Source organism: Lissotriton vulgaris, chromosome 1_1 (genome assembly GCF_964263255.1).
Source record: "Lissotriton vulgaris chromosome 1_1, aLisVul1.2, whole genome shotgun sequence".
NCBI lineage: Eukaryota > Metazoa > Chordata > Amphibia > Caudata > Salamandridae > Lissotriton > Lissotriton vulgaris.
In genome coordinates, this window is record NC_141685.1 from 80,909,810 (window position 1) to 80,927,175 (window position 17,366).

The following is a 17,366-nucleotide window of genomic DNA, read 5'->3' on the forward strand; positions in this document are numbered from 1 at the left end:
AGGACGTTGGGTAAGTTAGAGCGCGAGTTGAAGGAGTTAGAATTTGAGATAGCAAGAAGTAGGGACACAGTGCTGCACAAAACATTTAGAGATAAACTTTCCTAGTATGAGGAGGAAGCAGCGAGAGAAGTCAAATTCAGGGGAAAGTATTGGACTGCGCAGAGTTATTGCAAGGGGGAACGACCAGGCAAAGTGCTGGCTGCAATAACGAGAAAGCCACGCTTTAGTGCCACTATATTAGAAATTGTCACAACGGAAGGCACACGCTGTCAGGATACGAAGAGGATTCAGGAGGAATTTCTGTTGCATTATGGGCAGCTATATACTTCACAACACACTGCCGAGGTTGAAATGGGGAGCTTTCTTGATGATATTGCAATGTGCTGGCTCAGTGATGTGCATAGACTATTCCTTAGTGCACCATTGGAGATTGATGAGATACGCGACGCGATTATGACACTTGCTAATGGTAAAGCGGCGGGACTGGATGGACTCCCTGCGGAGTTTTATAAATGTTACATAGATATTATGGCACCGGTCCTTAAGGAAGTCTATGAGGAGTCATTGGAAGTTGGGGAATTGCCGGGATCAATGAGAGAGGTGGTTATTACCTCCTTGTTGAAACCGGGTAAGGATCCGACGGACCCGGACTCATATAGACCACTGTCTCTCATCAATTGCGATGCGAAGATCCTTGCTAAGGTACTTGCAACACGCCTCTCGCTGATTATGTCTAAGATAGTGTTACCGGATCAAGCTGGTTTCGTGCCGGGCCGCGCCACTACACATAATCTTAGAACATTGTTCTCTTTGATAAAGACGATTGCCCCGGAACTCCCAGTTGCTGCTATCTTTTTAGATGCGACGAAAGCGTTCGATTCGGTCGAGTGGACGTACCTCTTTACTATATTACATAGGATGGGATTCCCTAAATTGTTTGTTAACTGGATAGAGCTGTTATATACCAAACCGACTGCTAGAGTGGTTGTTAACGGATTGCTGTCGGCCCCGATGCCGATAACGAGAGGCACCAGACAGGGGTGACCTCTCTCCCCTTTACTCTTTGCTATGGCGATTGAGCCGCTGGCATGTTGAATCCGTCAGTTGCACAAAGATAGCGCCTTTAACTGCTTTCAACGTCAAATTGGGGTGTCGTTATAAGCAGATGATATCACGCTTTATGTGAAACACCCTCAATCCACTCTTAATCCTATTTTACAAGAGTTCCTAGTTTTTGGTAGGCTATCGGGGGTGCACATAAATTGGAAGTAGTCACAGGTTTTCCCGCTCACGAGTGCCGTTACGAAATTCCAGCTGGATTACCCGCTTGAATGGTGTGACACAGATCTTCGATACCTGGGAAGAGTGATATCCCTGAACAAGGACGAGACGCTCAGGTTAAATTATTGGGTGGCCATCACGAAATTAGCTGACAATGTCACACGCTGGAAGGCACTGCCGTTGTCGATGGCGGGAAGGGCATCGCTTATAAAGATGGTGGTACTGCCGCAATTCTTATACCTATTCCAAAATGTGCCTTACTTCCCTGGCGTTTTTTTCTTTAAACAGTTAAGATCGGAACTCATTTGTCTCTTTTGGGGGGGTAAACAACCGCAGTTGCGTTGGGCCATCCTGACCAGCCTTATGAGAAAGGAGGTTTTGATGTGCCAGACTTCAAAATCTATTATGTTGCTGCCCAAGCACAATATGCCTACTATTGGCTAACACCCACACCTTTCATGCCACAAATCGCTGCAGAGGATTGGATCGCGTGCCCTCTTCCTCTTAATGGCCTAATACTGGGTACGGTTAAGGACATAGACACACCGTTTACCATGGTGACTTGCACCATAGACGCGTGGAGTAGGATAGCAGGGGTCATTGGTGCTCCGCAATTATATTCCCCGGTACTTCCTCTTACATATCACCCTCGCATATCGCTCTTGCAGGAGAAGGGTTTTCAGTTGATGTGTAAACGCACGAAAATTGCCGTGTTTGGGGACCTGTTCTTAAATGGACGGTTCCGCACCAGGGAACAGCTGTTTCAGGGTGTTACACCTACTCCTCTAGGGTTATTCGATTACATCCGACTTAGACAGGGCTTGCGGGAAGTATTGCCCTGTTTTCCGGATGAACCGGACGTAGTTTTATCACTGCATGCCATGCTGTCAGACGGCCGCCTTCTTGTTCCTAGACTGTATAATAACATTAGGTTACAGCGCAAGGGGCCTGAAAGTTCGGCACGACAACACTGGAGTATGGATTTAGACCGGGACATTACTGACGACCAATGGAACTATTGTTGTGCTATCACAGCTAATATTTCGTCTAGCAGTAGGTTAAAGATCATTCATTTAAAATTTTTACAACGCTTCTATTATACACCTGTTAGGAAGCTACGCTTTCACTTGGCAGATAACGATAGATGTGATCGCTGCAATGTAGCAAGGGGCGGGATTCTTCCACTTAGCATGGGAGTGTCCAGGAATTTACGAGTACTGGTCACAGGTACAGGATGCATTACAGGTCATGACGTCAGGGGTGATTGACAGAGACCCGTTAATTATGCTGTTAGGATACACACGGAATGTGCCTAAGTCTATTCGGAGATTCACAAATGTTGCACTGTTACTGGCTAAGAGACGAGTTGCATGTTGTTGGGGTAGAGGGAGAGCTCCTAAGTTTAAGGAGTGGATTGATGACTTGGTTTATTGTCAGGATCAGAATAATATTTATGCTGATTTGGTGCCTGTACGGAGCAGGCCAAACGATATTTGGGGTCCACTGCAGGCCTATCTGTTGCAAACTGCAGCAACATCCACAGACTCAGATGACGACAGCTGAGTGCAAGGACAATAGCTTTCATCTCAATGTGACCCACTTTATTGACACTTCAGGAGATACACCAGTGGACACCAGTGCGGGACACTATAGAGAACTGGTTAAGGGGCGGGGATGAACCCATTATAGATTGTACGTCGCCTTGGGTGTAGATCAGGGTTCTATACGCACTACAGTCTTCCTGTGCAGGTATTGTACAGACACTGTTCTATTGTATTGGATAAGGAGTGATGTATAAAAGATTCCTGTCTGCTTGATTCAACTGCCTGCGATACATGACTATATGAATGTCAATTACCTCCTCGTTAGTCTTCCTCGCCACATGACTTACATAGTGAGCTTCAGCTCCACACCAGAACCCTCCAAAGCAAAAGTTAGCCTCCCATGCCTCCCATCCCCTCCCAAGATGGCCGACCCATTACCACCTGACCTCTATAAGAGTCGGGCCGGCCCAACCATCAGCCTGTTTTTTTTGTTCTGCGCGTCATTACTCTCCAGATGCGTCTTCAGGTAAGTGGTTCCTGCTGTTGCAGGAACATGGGTCCTTGGTTTGTGGTCCTGCCCTAGCGGACTCTGGGGCTTTTTGGACCTCTCCCCTTCCTTCCCCCGGTCTCTTTTGGGGCTGGTTAAGCTCTGCCTTAGCGAGCCAAGGGTCAATAGGGGGGAGGGCGGTGTGGTCTGGGACTCTGTTGTTCTACTCCCATTTGCCCCCGCGCCTTGCACTGTCTCTGTTATGGCTTTGTCCTATACTCCGCGGTGCTGTGGCTCATGTGCCTGATTAGCTCTGTTGAGCATCAGGTTTTTGTACTGGGGGCTCTGGGGTTCTTGTCCCTGTTCAGGTGGCTTGGTTTGGGTTGGGGTATGTCTGTTGCATGCTCTTTGTTTTTCCGAGTGCTGTCTGCCCCTCTGCTGCGCGTGGTGTCCCGCCGTGTGTTTCAACCCTTGCTTTTTTGACCCCCCCCCCGGTACTGCTTCATGTACACAAGACATGTGTGCTGTGATGCTTCTCTTGTCCTCGCCACGGGTAGACGCATGTGGGCTTGCTGACTGTCTGTACCCTGTGCGCGTGGCCTGCCGCGCTCTGGCTTCTTGATTATGGGGCATTGTATTTTTCGAATCCGCGCTGGGAATTCCAGGTGCTGTAGGCTATTGCTACGGGCACCCCACAAGTCTGTTTAATGGGCGGGTTCCCGCTCTCAGTTGTTTATGGCTTCGGATCCGTTCGATCCGTCATACATGGTTTTAATAGGGTCGGAGGCTTTGATGGTAAGGCCGGCGGTTTACCCTGCGTGCCGCGGCTGTGCCCCCATTGCATTTGCGGGCCCCTGGTGCCCTCACCGTTTCTGTGTGCGCTTCCTATCGGTGCTCCCTGCGCTCTCGGTCCGTTGGGGCTGGCGGGCGGCTGCGGGGCTGTTCCCTGTACTTGCCGTTTGCCTTTCCGGTGCGGCTCTTCTTCCCGTGATTTTCCCGCGCTGGGCGGTCCGGGCTTCTAGGGGGCGGGGTGCCGCTTGTCCTCGCCTTTTCTTGCTCTGCCCCCGAGGGGGCGTGGCCACCTCCATGGCTGTGTGTTCTCCCTCTCGCTTCGTTGAGCACTGTCTCTGCTGTATGCCTCGGGGATCGGTGTGGGCCGTGACTTCCCTCTTTTTTGGCCTTCTCTGTTCAACGGCTGTCCTTGCAGTCTGGGGTATTTTGGGCTCACCACTTCGTTCTCTGGGCCCTGCTGGGCCTCCTGCGGGTTTGCACTCTGCTGTCGCTTTTTATGGGCTCCGTTGGCTGCTTGTGGCACTGCTCCTGGGGTCCTTGTTGGGTGGGCGCCTCGCTTCTTCCTGTGGCCTGCTTCGTGTCACGTTGTGTTTGGCCTTGTGTGTTTTTTTACTCTGGTATCACGTGTACTGGGTATTCGCCTCCTGCTTGTGCTCCGCTTTGTGGGTGCTCTGTCTTGGTGGGTCCTCTGCTTCCTCCTTTGGTTGCTTGGTTCCCTGGTTTGGCGCTGTGTCCTGGCGGTTGTGATGGCTGCTCTTCCTCATGATTGGTTGTTTGCCGCTCCTGCTGTCACGCTGTTCGTGGCGCAGCATTGGGCTTTTCCGGTGTTTGTTCTCTCTTCTTTTTCTGCCTGCTTGGGCTCCTTTGGGGGGTGCTTCTCACATTCCGTTGGGGCTGTGTGCTGGTGGCTCAGTGGTTTACTGCTTCCTCTGTGGGGGCCTATGTTTCGGCCTTGTGGTCACAGGCTCTGCTCCTGGCGGGTTCTCTCTGCCTTTCTTCCTTCTGGGGTCGCTGTTGTGTCCCTTTGGATTTGGTTGCACTGGCCTGGGTTCGGGTCCCGCTTTTGCTGTGCCCATGTCCCCCGACATTTGGTTTTCGGACGGTGTTTTCGCCTGCTCCTTTGCCGGGCTCCCCTTGCGCTCTCTTCCTCGTGTGTGGTTCGCATACTCGGTGGGTGCTCTTGGGGCGTGTTCGCTTCGGCTGCCCCCTGGGCGCTCTGGGGTTGCCGGTTTGCCAGTGGTTGACACGCGTATTCGTTGTGCGTTCCATGTTTCCTCTGTGCTCGCTTCAGCGGCACATTTCCTGGTATTGGATATTTACAGTGAGGATTTGCATGGTCCCTGCACTGGGTTGTCGCTCTCTTTCGTGTGGCGTTCCGTGTTTGGAGTCTCCCGTTGGGTTGCTCTCTCTGCCTTTTTCGCAGGGTTCCTTGGTTTGGCTTGGGTCCATGGTGCTTTGGCTCGGTGGTGTGTCTTGTACCTTGAGTGGTGCCCGCCATTCTCAGGCCGGGGTTCGGTCCCTGCCGTTGTTCTAGGTGTGTCCTTGTGTGGTGCATTTATGGATTGCTTGTTTTTCGGTGCCTGTGGCGTTGGGTTGTGGGGCCTTTTGCTTCGTGCTTGCGGTGTTGCCTTCCGGGCTTTGGGCCTGTGGTCCTTTTGTCCTGTGGACTCCTGTCCCCGCTGTTTTTGTGTGGGGTCGGTCCCGGTTGGTTCCTTGTTGTCCGTCCTCCCGTTTTTTTCCGGGGGCTGTGGGCTGCGGCTTGTCTGTTATGGGCTTCCTGCTGTTGGGGTCTGTCCGTCTGTCTCTGGGCTGCGTCAGTGTTTTCTTGCTGTCTGTTTCTGCTCCTGGAGGGCTCTTCTTGTCTTATCGGGGTCCGCTGCTTTGCCGCTCCCCCCTGTCTCGGCGGGCGACTCTTGCGCCCTTTTCCTGTCGACTTCCTGCTGTCTCCTTGCTTCTCCTTGCCCCCTGGGGGTCGGTGTTTGTTGCGATCCTTCTCTTCTGGGATTTCAGTGCCCTTGGTGCTTTGGCCCTTTGGTGTCTCTGCTTCCTTTGTGTGGTGCCTGCCTGGTCGGTCCGGGGTTTTGGCGCCTGCCTCTTTGTTGCGGGCTCGCTTTGGCGGTTTCGCTAATGCTTTCTCTCCGGGTCCTGTTCGTGGGTTTTCCGGTTGGGGTTGTCTGCCTTGGTGGGGCCTTCCTCTGGTCGTGGTTTGGGTCTTGTGGTCTGGTGGTGTTTTCTTGCCCCTGTCTGTCCTTACGATGATCCTCCCCTTCCTGTTGGTCTCGGGGCCTCTGGCCTTTTCCTTGGTTCTTTTTCCCCCAACTCTTCCCGCTCTGTCTCCTGGGTGTGCTGGGTTCCACCTGCCCGTGTGTTGGTGGTGCCTTCTTCCGGCCATGCTTGGGTTCCCGGTCTGTGCTGGGTCGGTGGTTTCCCTGTGGTCGTTTTTCCCGTCTGGCTTCTTTTTTGCTGTTCCTTGACTTCTCTGGGGTTTTCCCCTGCCTTACTGGGGCTTGTTGGTCCGTGTGGTGAGTTTTTCCCCTGCCTCGTGCTCCGGCGTGTGTGCGGGGTTCGCCCCTTTTGTTTCTTTGGCACATTGGTACTGTCCTTGCCTGGGTCATTTTTAGCTGTGGCTTTTCTGGCCCTGGGTGCTCATGTTCTCATCGCCTCTCCTCCGGTGGTTTGTGGGTCGGGCCTCTCTTTGTGCCTGGTTCGGGAGTCTCCTGGGTCTGTCTGGCCTTGTCTGCTTCCTTTGGGTCTCCGTTTTTTTTTGGCTCTTCGGCCTTCTCGTTTGGGCTCCCGGCTTTGCGCTTCCTGGGGTCCCTTTGCCTGCTGGCTGTTTTTGTTTCCGGCGGTGCTATGGGATTACCTGGCGGGGCCCTGCGCTTCCGGTGTGGGTGTGTCCTCGTTTCTTTCCCCTGGTTTTGGGGTCCTGTTGGCTCTGGTGGCTTCCTGGGTGTTTTGTCATGGCTCGGGCTCGTCTTCACCCTGCCCTTCTGTCCTTCACGCCTTTGGTGTGTTGCTGCCACGCTCCTGTGCCTGTCGGTTCTTCTTTGTCTCGCTGGGCTGGGCCTGGTTGTGGGCTGGCTGTCTGTTTGCCCACCTGGGTGCTCTCTTAGGCGGCTCGCTCCCTTCTTGTGTTTCTTGCTGGGCCGGTTGCTTGGTCCCTGTGCGGGGTGTTCCCGTTCCTGGCCGTTTGGCTTCTTTCTGCCTCTTCTTCTCCCTTCTGGCCGTGGGCGGGCCTGTGGGGTTTCAGTTTATTCGCCTTTCCATGGTTGGTTCTCCTCCGGCTCCTTTCCTGGGTGCCTCCCTGGGTTCTCTCCTTGGAGTCGCGGTCCCTTCTGGGGGTCCTTTGTTTGACGGGGGTTGGTCCCCCTTCTGTCCTTTTTCGGCTCCCTTTTCCATTCTTCCGGCTCTTGCCTGTCTGTTGGATGGCTCTGATGCCGCTTCCCTGTTTTTCTGGTCGCCCTTGCGGTGTTGCTGTTTCGGGCGGCCTGGTTGTCTCTTTCCACTGGTGTTTTTTGTTATTGGGTCGCTGTGGTGGGGATGTCCTCTGTTTATTCGGTTCCTCTCTTGGGCCTTTTGCTCCCCTCTCGCTTTGTGAGGCCTGTTGGGCTGCCCTGGTGTGTTGTTCGGGCCTGCTCGTTTCTGTTCTGGCCCTGGTTGCTGTTGCCTTTATGGTTCCGTACGGTCTGATCCCGTGCCTTTCTCTGCCTTCCTTCGGTTGGGGCAGTTTTCCTGCCGACTCTTGGTGTCTCTGGGGTCCGGTTTGTTTTTCGGCCTTCCCGGTGTCTTCGGTCCCGGGTTGGTTCTCCTACTCGTGGTTGCCTCTCTCCTGGGTGGTCCTTCCGCTCGTGCTGGTCTGTTGGGTTTGCCCTCTTTCGTGGTCATCCCCTTCTGGTCTGTTGTTCCTTGTGTGTTCCATGAAGCCGCTTGGCTTTGGTATGTGCTCACTATGTAAGTCATGTGGCGAGGAGGTAATGCCCCGGTTACTTACCGGTAATCTTCATTACTCCGAGTATAGTCTTCCTCGCCACATGAGTTCCCATCCCTCCCTCCCTGTCTGGCTATCGGCTTCATGTTTGTGCTTGGTGGTTTCAGGCTGATGGTTGGGCCGGCCCACCTCTTATAGAGGTCAGGTGGTAATGGGTCGGCCATCTTGGGAGGGGATGGGAGGCATGGGAGGCTAACTTTTGCTTTGGAGGGTTCTGGTGTGGAGCTGAAGCTCACTATGTAAGTCATGTGGCGAGGAAGACTATACTCGGAGTAATGAAGATTACCGGTAAGTAACCGGGGCATTACTGTTTCTTACTGTGCAGTATCTGCTCCAATGTAATGAGTAAGTTGTGATGTATGAGTACTTCCGGCCCGATCTGATCGCCTGCCCGTGTAAAGTGCCTATATGATTATCAAATGATTGCAATGTGTACCTGTGTAACCTAACTGGTTGTTTCTTCTTTGTGATGTTCATCGAGAAAACTTTATAAATAAAGATTTTTTTTTAAAAAAGGATGTTAAAAAGAACAACCCCTGATACAGCTGCATGAGATAGGGCAAGGCAGCTCAGGAAAAGCTATAAAAAAGATCTCTGGGACGATAAAAGAAAGAGCAATGATAAATTCTGGGCAGAACTCCTCTGTAGCTCAAAGAAAACCAACTCAAAACAGTTTTGGATAATTATAAACAATTTGAACCGGCCAGCAAAAGCTTTATCCTCAAATATACTAGAATCGGAGTTGGGCGGAATTTTCAACCATGAGGTTTTCAGAAACATTCTATCAAGAAAGAAGTAAAAGAAACTCCTACGATTCAGTAGAGGGAAATGGCAAACTCAAAGGGGCCATAGAAATTACCAGCCCAAAAGACGCGTTTACTCCACAAAAAAAAGACCAGATAAATGTCGAAATAAACCCAATAGAGGGAAACGCCTCTCTGACACCACCTACAAACTACATGTCCCCCTCAAGTGAAGGAGTCACACGCATAATCAAGAAAGGCAGAAACGACGGTGCACCAGGCCCCAGCGGCATCCCGCAAGCAATTTTTAAACACGACATCTCGTTTTGGGGTAATTACCTCTCTAATCTATACCAAGAAATAGAGAATATAAATACAATACCAGAAAATTGGAAAGGTTCGATCTTGACTCCAATATTTAAAGGAGGCGACAGAGCAAATCCAGCTCATTATAGGTTGATAGCCCTGCTGGACATAGAGGCGAAATACTATGCCACCCGGGTGCTAGAAGATCTCAAGGCATGGTCTGACAACCTTAACCTTATCCCGGCTAACCAAACGCGTTTCAGGCAAGGCTTAGGGATGACGACGAACATCTTAGGTCTACCACTAATTGCGAACAAGTACAAGCAGAGGAAATTACATCTCTACCTCTGCTTTGTAGACCTAAAAGCAGCCTTTGATAGTGTCGATCGTCACCTACTGTGGAAAAAGCTGCGAGCCTGGGACATACCTGACAGGGTATTAAAAGGCATATTGCTATTTTATTCAAATACCTGGCTATGGATCAAGATAGGTGATGGGTCCAGGCTATCGAGGAAGCTGCTGACCACCAGAGGCTTAAAACAATGGTGCGTCCTGGCCCCACACCTTTTCAATCTGTTTCTATCAGACCTCTCTCAAAGGCTGGACAGTATTAACTCCCATCCACCAAAGCTTGGTGAATTGAGGCTTTCGCATCTTTCGTATGCGGACGACGTGGTGTTAATGAGCCAAACAAAGATCGGTCTACAAAGATGCCTTAACGAAATGTCATCTTATATTTCAGAAAATAAACTTGAAATAAACACATCAAAACTAAAACTATGGTGATTGGTAGCAAAAAGCAAAGAAAACAGACAATTTGGCTTAATGGAACCCAGCTAGAGGAGGTAAAAAAATAAGAATAACTAGGCCTCTACATTGACAACTCTAAAAATGTCACCGAGCAAAAAAAGTATATGTCTCAGAGAACAAGTGCCTTAACTTTTGCCTTCAGTTTACTGGCTAAAAAGCTGAAGGGTCCCTCCTATAAACCCTTGCTTGCTTTAATGAAGGCAAAAATCCTGCCAACTCTATCATATGCCAGCGCTGCCTTCCATGGCGAGGACGGAGAGCTCATAAACAAACTAATAGCTTCCATCTACAAAAAAGTATTCCACATACAAAGGTCGGCCTCTCCAGCGCAGGTCCGCCTTGAATTTGGTCTAATAAATGAAGAAATAGGAAGAATGTATGCAACTGTGAAAACCTGGTATCGCCTGAAACTAAATGCAGCCACATCAGAAATCAACGAAGCTCTTTGGTGTGAATTAAATGAGGATAAAACTTCTCTTTTTAATCAATACCTCACCAAATCCCTCTCCACTACATGCACAATGGAATTATTGAACACAAATTTGCTGTACCAATCTTTCAAGCAAGCTGTAAATAAGGCGTCAAAAAGCCATTTGTCTCTTTTGGATAAAAACATTTTTAGATCAAGGTCGCATGCCTGGATGGTGTTAAACCACTATAAGTCCCTTGCACCGGTGGCATACCTGAGCAAAACATTTTCAATTAATGTAAAAATGCAACTTATGACACTACGTTTTGGAATCTTACCATCCTTGGCTGACCAGCCCGCGTGGTTGCATACAGGCCCCAAAACATGCCGGCTGTGCAACTTCTACAAAGAAGATCTTATCCACGTAATCTGCACATGCAGGAAACTACAGGAGGAGCGAGCGCTCCTTTTAAAAACATGCTTCAATCAGAGGGGCATTAGATCTTGCAGAGCTGCAATAACAGCGTGCCTAAACCCCTCTGATCCCACATTGAATGGCAGACTGATTACATTTCTCAAAGTGTTTACAAAGCTGTGCTAAAAGGGGTCGGAAGCATGCCCAAGTGAGGGCTAACTCACGGAACAGACTTTTTTCGTATTCTACTAACAATGGTCATTTCAGAGATCCTATGTAGAGATGAAGTGACTGTATATTTGAATTCTTGTCTTATTAACCTTTGTACAATACTGTTTTTTATCCGTTTTTTGGTTCTTGTTTTAAAATTGTTATGGCTTTAATTAACTAAACAATAAACATTACATTAATTGACATTATTTATTTGATTTATGAATTCAGATTAACTTTATTGAAAATTTCAATTGTTTGTGTTTGTATAGTGAATTTTTTGTGGAATGTATGATAATTGTGTAAATGAATTGTAAATATTTTGTTTGTAAATAGTTAGATGTTGGAATTTAAATGTATTGAATGTACAGTTTTCTCCTTTTTTGCGAAACTTTCAAAAGAAGAAGAAATAGACAGGTATAAATAAAAATACCGGGTCAAACTCAATACGTTTGTGTTTCTCCTATGATCTGAAATACGTTTTTGGAAATTAATTGGGTGTAGACATATTCTTGCGTTTTCTAGTTTATTACTATCCAGTCTACCCCATACCCTACATGGACCTAACTCCTTTGTTTCACAAAGATAATCCAAAACAAGGCAGTACGACCCATCAGGTTTGGTAACAGTGAAATGAGGTTTATTCATGGGTGACACACATGGCTCAATCACACCTTGATATTCTAATTGTTCAAGGATTTCCGCAATGGAGGCTTTAGCCACTCGCCGCATGGGATAGCGGGGTGGTGGCTGTGGCATACACCGCAATGGAATCTCGTGTCTGGGTGAAAGTTTAGCCCACCCGACTTGAGTATGGTACAACGCAGGTGCAAGCACCAGAGCACACTCTTCTGCAAAGTTCTGCGGACTGCTCCTGGGGTACGGTGTGCGGAAAGCTGGGGAGGGTGACCTCCTCCCCTCTTGGAGCGGCCAAAATGAAAAGCGGGGCCAGTCTGACTCAGCTAACAGAATGTCATATGTAGAGGTCAGATGTTCCCAAAAAATCCCTTTTATTACACGTTGGATATCCCCTTCTATTAAAAGAACTATATCATATAGTCTGTCAGGGGGAGCCACCCTACTGTCAGCAGTTTCCATTGTGATAAAAGTGTCAGTTGCTGTCGCATTCAGATATGGACGCAGTGCTTGCGCACTATTGTAACCTCCGCTGCGCTGTCGAGCAGCGTTAATGCCCATGTCAGGATCCGAAGCTGTGTTCTCACTATCCGTGGCATACCTTACGGTTAACGCAGCAACTTTCTTTTTCTGAAAATGAGGGCATTAACGTGGCAAGTCTTCCAGCTTGCCTTTACCATCAGATGGGTGGGGCTGCTCACGTCCTTGTGGGGCACCCCGACCCCTGCCGTGTTCTCCTCCACCAGCTTGCGCGCGATGTTTCCTGTGAAGAACGAGAAGAACGTTGCTCAGGAACCTGAAATCTATCAGGAGACCTAATTCTTGCGTGGTCGCACAAATCATAAGTGCGCTCAGTAGACGCTGGTATCTGCGACGCCGGACGCGACCCCTGTTTCTATTGCTGCTTCCCCTGATTTTTATTCTTCCAATTCTGTTTTGGAAAATTTGGATGGTCGTCTTTAGTAGACTTTGCTATCTGAGTCTGCGGTTGAGTTGCCGTTTTAGCAAAAGGCTTAACATCCAAACTATTGCGGCCAATGGTCTTATAAGCCTCCGCAATAATTCATGGTAACGCTCGGGGTTTGTCGACGTCTTGGACAAGGCGCAAAGCATTCCACACCTGAAAGTTAACCGCATCTCCCTTTACATTACAAAAGATGAGATCAGCAACTACGTCAAACACTTCAACGAGCCTCATTCTCAACTCGACAGCCACCTCCGCAATGTGCTCATCCGGAACATGCTTGATCACAGAGGGCAAGACATTCATAGACGGCGTGCAGAAACACTTCCCATATTCTGCTGCAAATACTTTACCCCAAATCTCACAATCTGTTACCTCTGGCAATAAGTCTTTCTGCAAACTAATTATGAGAATCCTGTGTTTTTCCAAAGGAGTGGTATTAGGAAACACTGCTTCCAGTTGGTCAAATTTCTCAGCAAGCCAATAAGAGATATCGTACTTAGTTTGAGGGTGCTTGCCCATTACCGAATTAACCGAATTAACCATGACTGGACTAATCTACATCCCGGCCGGTCCAACTTGTTCCGCTGCAAGAAACATATTGAACTAAAGCACTATGTACCCCAACAAAAAAGGTATAAAGTTGACACAAGTCGTCAATTGGGGCATTGAGATAACGTGGATATGGTGTGAACCCGGCTAAGACTGGCCAAGTGGCCCCAGGAATTGACAAGGGACCTAACCGCACCGGAATTACGGTGTGGGGGAGGGTGCCATACAACCAAACACGATGCTGCCATGCCGAAATTGGAATCTCTTGTGTCCTATATTGAGTATCGTTCACAGGAATCGCAGTGTGAGTGTATGTATGAAACGTATCCTCATCCGCATTTATTGCAGGAAACGTGACCCAAGAGAAGAAAAGCTCAAAGGGGAACGCCGAATCAGCCCTCACAACAAAGATAACAGACATACCATCGTCTGGTACTCCAAACTGCGTCAGATGATGCCAGAGCGCTGCCCAACTATGCTGAGCTATGTCAATATCACCCATGAGGACATAGAGAATAAAAACAATTTATATAAATTGCAGTACAACAAAGGCTAGTAATTCAAAATGTGAACCTTTTCATAAATCTCATGCTTGAATTAAACTATGAAAACAACAACAATTGTACAGAGTTCCCCACAATGGGTAAACTAAAGTAACTAAATAGAACCTCTCTCTTAAGGAGTGTATATGGCAGGGAATGTGATAATCCCTTTGCGGAATTAAGGATGCCTCACACAAGTCAAAGGTTGGACGACTGTTGCCATCCCACCCGATGATCGTCCAGTGTCATCATTGGCTTCCTGCTCCTGCGGCAGGCTGGCGATGCAATGCCCGTCGGGCAGCACTAGGTGCTACACTTTAGCGGAGTTCTTTTATTCCTTTGCCAATGGGTGCATGTGTGTGAGGGGCCTAGGAAGAAAGTGCAATGGTGAGCGTGAGTGGGGTTTAAAAAAGGTCAGTAGAGTCCATTAGGAAAAACTTTAATAACATGGCTCACTGCCTTATTAAAAATAAGTGAAAAATGAGGGGTATTGAGGCGTGACAATTGGGGTGATCAAGCCTCATTCAACCCTCAATCAAGGTGTGGTCGACATGTTTCATGCCTCTAAGGCAATTCTTCAGGACCAAAGTGCTCATCAAATTGCTACAGATTCCCCCAGTGATTGGAGGAATCGAGTATACGACCTGTATTGTGTCGCGGGATCAACCCTTCATTGAGGCCCTCCCTGGGACTAGGAAAGGAGACAAAAGAAGGGTACAGTCAATAGTATGTCTGTTTCTGAGGATGCTATTACATGTGATAATAACATGCTGATAGAGTTGTGGTGAAGGGGATCACAACCCCATTAAACTGATAACACTCGTGTCAGAGAGGGTTAAAAATTGAGTGAAGGAAGAACGAGGTGGAACTGCGTCCTGCACCCGCCATATGTGATCAGCAATTGACATGCATTATTTTTATTCACATAAATGGCGTGCCACACCATGCTAACTAACACATGTGTGTCATGCAGGCAGCGGTAGGTGTGTGCATTCACACCAAAAATTGAAATAGAAGAAAGAACCATTAAAACACACTAACTGCTTAAAAACTAGGCATATCATAGCTAGCACCAATATGGTGATACTCCTAAATTGGAGTTTTTCGTGTTGAATCAACCCGGGTAGGTAATGAACAAGAAGATCTTACCCGCAGTCCCTGGTCGGTAATCCCACAGATTGTCCTGGTGGGGCCAGAGCTGTGTGAAAGTCACCTAAAAGGAAGCAATTTCACCACTTGTCATGGGGCTAGTTAGCGGTAAAGCTTACCATTATTTGCGGTACCAATCGGTGTTATACCATGGCGATCGTGAACCGATGCCGTTGGTGAGTCATACCTCGGTACATCGCACCTTACCTTACTCGCTTCTGGCATAGGGCATGTAGTCACCTACCCAGCCCACATCGGTAAACTCGCAGGACATCCGGTCGATCCATTGTGCGACCCAGCCGCTTAAGATAGCGAGTTGCGCGGGCGCCGTGATGGGCGTGTCCAGTGAGTGTGGCTAGGCAGCGCGACGCGGTAGGGTGTAGAAAGGGAGGATTACCACGCGTGGATGGGTTGATAAAGGCAGGCGCCATCTTGGAACGGGTTTTTAGGCAAGGGTGATTCAATGTTAGAGTTAATGTCTGCTCGGACAAAGATAGTGAAGTCCGAGTTTATGTTATCTGGCCAGCATAGTCCAGGGCACAGCATCATTCAGGCCAAGTTCATCAGTTTGCAAACAATGTACCCATCTTTGTTCCATTTTAAAGAGGGCTTGTTGACTTATTGAGGGATGGCATTCCAGGATAGTCCATTGCATATTCTCTGCCAGATGATTCTGTTCTCTGCAGTGGTCATATAGTCTTGTGTGGGTCTTTTTACAGCGGATGTTGCTATTATGCTCCATGATGCGTTGTTTCACAGGACGCATCGTCATCCCAATATAGATCATCCTGCAGGGGCATATAAGTACATAAATACACCTTGAGCTATTGCAATTAGTGTGTTTATTGATGTTCCAGGTGAAGTCCCTCGGCAGTTCTATAGTTTTACCCTGGATAGTTTGGGGGCAAACTACACAGGATCCACAACGGTGGTGTCCCGTAACCGGTGGAAGGTCCCATAAGGTATTAACAGGGCGGGTACTCGATTTTTTAGGGTGAGTGTGAATCAAAGTGTCTTTAAGATTCGCTGTTCTCTTAAATGCAAAGCGGGGGCGAGGCAGTTCCATGCCCGCTGTGTTGAGAATCCCCCAGTGTGAGCTCACAGTCTTTTTTATGAACGTGGAATGCTTGGTGTAGGATGTCACACATGTGATCGTGTCATCTTTTTCTTTGGTGTGGACTTCAAGCAATGACTCTCTGTTGTTATTTAGTGCTCTTTTGAGTGATGTCTTTAGGAGTCGTGTGGGGTATCCCCTGTCCTGGAGCTTATGTTGCAGGATACTCGCTTCTTGTTTGTAGTCTTGGACAGAACTGCAGTTTCTCCGAAGGCGGAGAAATTGCCCAAATGGCAAGTTCTCCCTCAGGGCTCTCGTATGATGACTATTATACAAGAGTAGACTGTTTCTATCAGTCTCCTTCTTAAACAGAGTAGTAGTGATCGCTGAGGGATCTAATTGAATGGTCAGATCTAAGAAGGGTATAGATGTTTCAGAGATAGTGCCCGTGAACTTTAAGAATGGGTCCTGCTGGTTGATCCATGTACAGAAGGCCTCACAGCTAGGGCGATCACCCTTCCAGAAAATCAAAATGTCATCGATATATCGACGCCAGAGTGTAAGATTCTCTCGAAAGGGGTTTTGTTCCGGAGGGTAGATGTGATTCTTTTCAAAAGTGGCCATGTAGATACAGGCCAGGCTCGGTGCAAACGTCGAACCCATCGAGGTTCCGCGGACCTGATGATACAGTTGTAATTCGTATCTGAAGAAATTCTCAGTCAGGGCTATGTGGGCTAGCTCCATGATGAAGGCTATTGGGGTAGGGGAGATCCATTCTTCCTGTTGCATCAGTGAGTCCACAGCTTCTAATGTGGCTTGTTGCGGAATGTTGGTATACAACGCCTCTACGTCTAGGGTTAGGAGTAGATCGACGTCTTCTCTTCCATCGATGTCATTAATCAGACGGAGGACGTCTCTGGTGTCTTGTAAATACGACGGAATTTGCTTCACCAAAGGTTGGAAAAAGGCGTCACAAAATTGGGACAAGGGCTCCAACAGTGATCCGATGCCAGAGACAATTGGTCTCCCTGGGACTGGGGTGGTACCCTTGTGAATTTTGGGGAGGGTGTAAAAATAAGGTGTGACAGGGTCCGTTGTCACCAGGAACTCAGCTTCCTTCTTGCTGATCCACTCGTTGGTCTTGGCTTCAATAACAAGACTTGTGATGGTTGTAGTAAGCCGTTTTGTGGGATCCTCCATGAGTGGTCTGTAATGTGTAGTGTTCGACAGTTGTCGTATGCATTCAAGGTCATAGTCCTCATAATTTTGTATAAACGTGGCTCCCCCTTTGTCTGCCTGTTTGATGACAATAGAATCATCCCTGCCCAAATCAATGGATGCTTGTCTTTCCGCAGCTGTTAAATTGTGGAAGGGTTTGACAATTGGTTTATTCCGCAGGCTCGTCAGAACCGCTCGTTCGAAAGTTAAGACTTCCGGTGGAACCATCCCATCAGTCGGGGTGAAGGTGGATGGTTTTTTCAAAC

General features: G+C 48.5%; 1 non-coding gene across 1 annotated transcript; it reads left to right on the plus strand.

Annotated features, from left to right (window-relative positions):
• The first annotated feature begins 5,382 nt into the window (after nucleotides 1–5,382).
• Nucleotides 5,383–5,489, plus strand: LOC147737429 (U6 spliceosomal RNA). The gene has a single exon (XR_015300376.1). It is a non-coding gene; the product is annotated as a U6 spliceosomal RNA (small nuclear RNA).
• Nucleotides 5,490–17,366: the final 11,877 nt, after the last annotated feature.